Raw genomic sequence first — 6,883 nt, 5'->3', positions numbered from 1 at the left:
GGCTCTAGTTTTTCCACTGGTTTTCTTGCAGTACCATGTTCTTTGATATGGCATTGAAGAATGATCTTTTATTTGTCCTTGAACAGTGGCATGCATTGGTGTTTCTTAACAATGGGGCACCAATACTATTAGGAGAGCAAGACTGGAACCTGTTTCAGGGCTGGTGGGAAGAACACTTAAAAAAAAAACGCTGAACATGCCTGAGAAGAATTATCATTCACCCCATAGTTGTGCTGTGTCTGGTCCTTAGATTTTCTGGTTTGCTTGTGTTTAGCATAGTCAGATAGCAAGTTTAATTCTTCCTGGGAATGGACTCTTGAAAACTAGTAGCACTTGGTTGTATAAATTGATGGTTTCTTGGTATCAATCTAAGTTATCTAAGATACCATGTTTCCCAAATCCTACATAAATTCTTTCTGGTCAACTTAGAGAGTATGCTAAAAGTTCCAACTAGTAGGGCATTGAAGTGGGAAGGGATTTAATGGAAGATGTTCTCTTCATTGTTTCTCTCCTATAGGACAATTTGGCTCTCAATATAAGGATGTCCCTTAATTGTATGGACTGTGGATTGTAAAGACCTGGTTCTTCTAAATTTTTCAGAAGTGACTGTAAAAATATAAGTGCAAAAATTGGTTTTATTTTACTGTTTATTGTATTGGGTTTTTTGTATGTTACTGTTATGATACTTTTATTGCATATACATGTAAATTCTATTGGTGAAATAAAAATAATCATTAATTGTTATTAAAATCAAATACTATTGATGTCCATCGGGGTGCTGATCAAGGTGCTGCACGAGGCCAATGGGCACATCATCACCTGTGAGACCAACACAGGTGAGGTCTACTACGGGAAGCTCATTGAGGCTGAGGACAATATGAACTGCCAGATGTCCAACATCACCGTGACCTACTGCGATGGGTGCATGGCGCAGCTGGAGCAGGTCTACATCTGTGGCAGCAAGATCCACTTCCTGATCCTGCCTGACATGCTGAAGAACACGCCGATGCTGAAGAGCATGAAGAACAAGAACCAGGCTGGGCGCCAGGCATGGCAAGGCTGCCATCCTCAAGGCGCAGGTGGCTGCAAGAGGAAGGGGACAAGGAATGGGACATGGCAACATTTTCCAGAAGCAGCAGTAACTTGTGATCAAACCCTGCTTTGCTAAAGACAAAAGTGTGCTGTTTGTATTTGTGTGTACTTTAATAAATATGTTTCTTACAAAATAAAAAAAAAATCAAATACTATTTAGCCCTTTGAAGTGTGCAAAGACAAGAAACAGACACAGGTGAAATTCTTGGAATGTTTGTGTCCTCCCTCATTCTGAAAAACAATAATTTCTTAGGTTACTATGGGATTTTGTAGATATTATCTGGGATAAAGATCTCTAATAAATGCAGGTTATTAAATCTGATGCAGTGCAGTTACCAATATCTCTACATTTTACTGTAGGTTGTATTGTTAACAAACTGTGTATATTTAATTCACTGTATATTTTTTATTTTGATTCTCTGGATTTAAAAAAAAAAGATGAATTGGGAATTAAAAGTAATTGATGCTTTTTGTCTATTTTGGAAGATGGTCTTTTTCCATGTATAGGATTTTAGGGTACATAAGCATACATAGTGGTTATGGAGAGAGGAGGAGGGAGGGAGGGAGGGAGAGTCTTATCCATCTCTGGAGATGAGCCCTTAGATCAGGATTTTTTTTATTAGGCTGAGATTTAATAATAACTGTTGATCATACTAGTATTACCACTGCAACTACTTGGAAATATTTATCACAGGGAACTGAAAGCCTGGCTTAGCTTGAACAGATGAAAGCAAAGATTGCCCTCCCTCCATATCTCAGAAACATAGTTTTTTTGTGAATGTTCAGTAGGTTTCAGTGCACAAGAATAAAGTATTCTTAACTGCAAAGGAAAGTTTTACCTCACCATTTCAATCTGCTATTTCCCTTTGATGCTCCCGAAAGAATTTTCTTTTTTACCCTGATTTAATGCTGAATCAGTGCAAAAAAGGCACAGCATTGGTTAAAAATGCAATTTTGAAAACCTGGATGATGTAAATTTGCAATGAACTTGTATGAAATGAAGATAAATACACTGTACCTGGAGATGTGGTATCGTCATAGATTATGTCAAAGATTAAGACATCCATAATTGATTTAGCTAGCAAAAGACAAATGAGGCACTCTGGCAGTGGGGAAATAATGTATAAAGAAGCTTTGGTGCTTATTGTAAAACACAATTTAAAAGCCACAAAATAACTTTTACAAGTCAAAATTATGCTCTTTATTTAATTTAATAAAATATACACCAGTAAGTATTGTAGGTAGTTATAGAATTGTGGTGGCCTTGGTGCTTTCTGAGCTTGGTTGTTTGCTTGCAGGAATTCCACTACTTGAATAGATGGGTAGCTTTATCACTATTAGACAGAATGGGGTTTGCTCTCTGTTTATATATGGTAGCTTGTCCCCATGCCCCTTCCAACCTGCATAGCATCCTTGTGCATCAATACTGTTCCACATTGTACCTGTAAGCCTCTTCAACCTTTGCAACATCTCACACACATACCTCCGAGCACCCCAGGCACCCTTCTGAATTTGGAAGGGACACTCTGCACAAACTCTCCAACCTGCACAATACTTCTCATGCACTCTTACATACATCCACACACATGCACTGCATCCCTGCATGTCCCCCCTGACCCATGGAGCATCTCCTGCACACCCCTTCCAACCTACACTGTACCCCATTATACTTTCCTCAATTGGTAAGGTGCCTTCCATGGACCCAATGCAACTCCATGAACCCTTTCCAACCCACACACAATTATTACATATCATTGTGCACATTCCTAACACGGGCCGTACCCTCACATGGACTCCCCATCTTGCAAAATACCTCAAATGCACTTCCTTGAACCTTCACAATTCTTCCTGAACCATGCTGCAACCCCATGCACCCTTTCTTTAGAATGGAACTGGCTGGGATGTGCATTAACAGTGCACTTTTTCTTGATATCCATCAATCTTTTTGTTCTCCATTCCCCCAGCAAAGTAGCAGGCAGTTTGGTAGGTCAGCAGAAGAGGAAGTGAAATAATTTCCTACATTCCCTGCCAGCTTCCCACAAGCAATGTCAATAGGGAAATCAGGAGAAAGTTGGAAGTTGTTCCCACTCCCACTGCTTTTTTGCCGACCTATGGTCATTCTCTTTCTTCATTTAGGTAAGGTAATATTTCTGAATTGATGATTCAGTGGGTCATGGGTTCTCTAGTCCCTACCATTTTCAAGGAGAACACCAGGAATCACTCCAAAGCCTGATAGAGAACCAGATAAATTAAGAAATGAACTTAGTGGAAGTCATTAAGGATGAATGTGAAAAGAAACTGCCAAAAGTGAAGAAATAGAACAAAGCAAATTCGATGTTATAACAAACCATGGAAATTGCCAAAAAAGAAGCCAAAGTTTCAGAGACCTGTGAGAAAAAATGAGTAGAATTACAACAACATCTGTTAAAAAAAATGAAAATGGAAACAGAAATGGAAAAACAAATCTTTTAAAAGATATCTGAATGCAGAAGGAAGTTCCAACCTTGAATTGATATGCTAAAGGATGCCAATGACCAGATAGTAAACAATTCAAAGGAGAGCAAAGGAAGATGGAAGGGCTATATTGAAACACAGTACAGTAGAGATGCCAACATTCAATATAAAATCAAAACACCCAGGATTATGGATCTCATAAACCTCTGTTTAACTATATACTTCCAATTTGATGGACATATTTACCAACAACTTAAAGGACACCTATGGGACCATTGCTTTCAGGACTTATGGTGGAGGTCATCATGCAATGTCTAGAAACCATAGCACTTTCACAAATGCAACTGAATTTAAGGATCAGGTATGTAGATAACACCATCACCATAATAAAAAGGACCAATTAAAGGACACCCACAGAACCATCAATAACATTTTTAAAGAGATTCAGTTAACTAGAGAAGAAGATAACATAAACTTGATACCCTTCCTGGACAAACTGATCAACAGAGACCACAGTGGCAAACTAGAAACACAAGTCTACAGAAAAACCACCCATACTAACCAGGTACTCCACTACCAAAGCAACAACCCAACCTCACAGAAGAGAAACTGTATAAGGACTTTATTAGATGAGCCCAAACACACCGCAGCAACCTGGAACAGCAGAAAAAGAAAATAGAGCATACAACATATTCCAACAAAATATCCACACTTTATCAAAAACTCCCTGACCACTCAACTCAATACAGCACAAACAAGACAAACCCTAAAAAAGAATTACACTGCCATACATCAAGAATATCTCAAAACCACCAACAGACTATTACAATCACATGGAATCACTGTAGCACACACTCTAACTAAAGCCCTTCAAAACATTCTAAGCAGACCAAAGGCTCAATAACCCCAGAAGAAGAAAAAAAACATGTGTCATCTACAACATACAATGCAAGGACTGCAACAACCACTATGTAGGAAAACAAGCAGAAGAACTGGCAGACCACATCCATGAACACCAACTAGCAGTCAGAAGACATGATGAAAATTCTTTAATTTCACCACAAATAGACAGATTTAACCATAGTTTCAATTGGGAAAATGTGCTCATCCTAGACCAAGCCAAGTCCAAAAACAACAGGGAATTTATAGAAGCACTCTGACAAATCAACCATCAATTGTTCTGACCCAAACCTAGTTCCAAGAGAACAAACACAAGACAAAAGCAGCAGTATAATCTTTTTAAGTTTCAGCTAAGAATCCTGTTTCTTCACAGATAAAAGGCTGCTTCCAACTAATTAGCTCTGACAAGAAAGCCTTGCCAAGTTTTTTCAAGTCTGACAAAAAATAACAGATAAGTAATAGTTTATAAGAGTCTTCAAATACCAACTGTAATGTCTACAAGACTGATTTCAAAGCTTCTTTGCCTTCTGCAAAGAAGGTTAGTTTCACAGCTGGCTTTTATCTTCTTGAAGGAGGGGCCATTACCTTGCAGCCTTACTCCTGAGTCACCCGTGCTGTTGTAACTGTTCTTTCCTTCAAGCAATCCTTCACACACATGCACTTGGAAAAGGCTCCTCAGGAACCTCCTCATCACTGCTGCCAGCCCCCACAATTTCTGAAGGTAGCAGTCTACTCCCTGATGGTTCTGGCCCCGTATCTGAGTCCTCGCTCTCCTCAGCTGTCTGCATCTGCTGCCAGCTAACCACAACATTAATAGACACCAGTACACAGACATTAACAACATCTATAGACAATGTAAAAGAGACTATCACCCAGCCAAAAAGGAACAAAAAGACCCAAGAACCTCTCCACCAGCAATGAGCACCCAAATCAGCATAGATTAACTCCAAGGTTAACATCAGACTAACAAGTTAAAAAAATACCCCAATCAAGAAGCTGCCAAAGAAGCCAAGAGCAAACAATCCAATCAAAGCATCTCTAAGACCCCTCCAACCAACACTGACAGGCAAGCCACTATGACAGCAAACAGCACTCCTTGCTAGCACTGATGAAGTTACCTAGTTTGGGTAATGAAACATCTGCAAGAAAACAAGCAAGCTCAGAGAGCATCAAGGACCCCTTATGTCAACCCTGAGCTACAAATACTCTCTTTTATTAGATTTTGTTTTTGTTTAGTTATCAACATTTCTTTAAAAGTTTTATTTAATAAGTATCTATGAAGTGTCTGCCTTGCTGACTTGCTTTTAAAAGCAATTTTGTAATTTTTTTTCAGTATTTGATCAGTTCGTTTGAAGAAAACTGAATGCCAGCCCCATTTAAAGTTATCTTTCAGTTTCAATTGTGTGCCTCCTCCTAGCTGTTATGGGGTACTGTTATAAACTTGTATTAGAGCATATGCTACCATTGGAGCTGTATACACTGAAGATGTTGCCTGCTTTGAGTCTTTTCAACCAGCCTCAGCAGTTCTTCAATTTCAATTTTGCATGATCTTTTGCTATGTACTATCACTCTGAGACCAAAGTCTGCTTTTTAAGTCTATGCCGATTCAACTTGACAGACATATTCATCTTCAGTATGACATAAGGAACAGAAGATCCATGCAACTCTTCTTTCCTGACAGAAATAATGACAAGAATAGGATAGTTGTTTCTTCTAATAAATGCCAGAACATCCAGGCTATCATAGGTTTCTTGTATGATCAACTTTCTACTTAATACAGAATTAAAAACTGTGCCTATGCATTTATTAGATTTATGATTTATCTTTATTTTATAATGCCAGTTGTGTACACAATGTTCCCTCTTCCTACTTTCCACAAACAAGCAAGCTCAGAGAGCACTAAGAACCCCTAAAGACAAAATCATTATCTTTATATTAAGAATATATATTTGTTACATTAAAAATATTGTTCCTAGAATTGTATGAATTGTTAGAATGTAGAAATACTTTATAAAATGTTGGATATATGTGAAAACCATATATTGAAAATTGAAAGTTTATAATATGTTTAAAGATTGTGGAAATTTTATGTCTTTAATTAGAGCATATGGACAAGATTTAGGTTATGCTTGTGTAAAAAAAGCTATCTATTGAGAAAATGTTATGCTTGTGTTTAAATATACTTTAAAAGAACTGAGCATATCAAGATGATTTGTACCCATCGTTTACAAAGTCTACAATATCTGCCAAAACATTTAATTAAAGGAGTGTTGCATTTGATGCCACATTATATAAAAATTTAAAACAGCTAATAGAGTGTTTAATATTGCATTGTTGGGTAATCTGTTCTTTTGACATTCCCATTTTGAGGTCAGGATTAGGTCAGTGTTTTACAAAGAAGGTTTGAGTATAATTGATAATCCAAAGCAATCAAAAT

The 6,883-nt window shown here is 37.7% G+C and overlaps 1 pseudogene; it reads left to right on the top strand.

The window, feature by feature from the left end:
* Positions 1-763: 763 nt before the first annotated feature.
* LOC113433890 (small nuclear ribonucleoprotein Sm D3 pseudogene) lies at positions 764-1,242 on the top strand (annotated as a pseudogene).
* Positions 1,243-6,883: the final 5,641 nt, after the last annotated feature.

Source organism: Pseudonaja textilis, chromosome 1 (assembly GCF_049901715.1).
Source record: "Pseudonaja textilis isolate UNSWEBS1 chromosome 1, rPseTex1.2, whole genome shotgun sequence".
Lineage (NCBI taxonomy): Eukaryota > Metazoa > Chordata > Lepidosauria > Squamata > Elapidae > Pseudonaja > Pseudonaja textilis.
The sequence above is the reverse complement of the archived record's forward strand: the minus strand, read 5'-3'. Positions and strand labels throughout refer to the sequence as shown.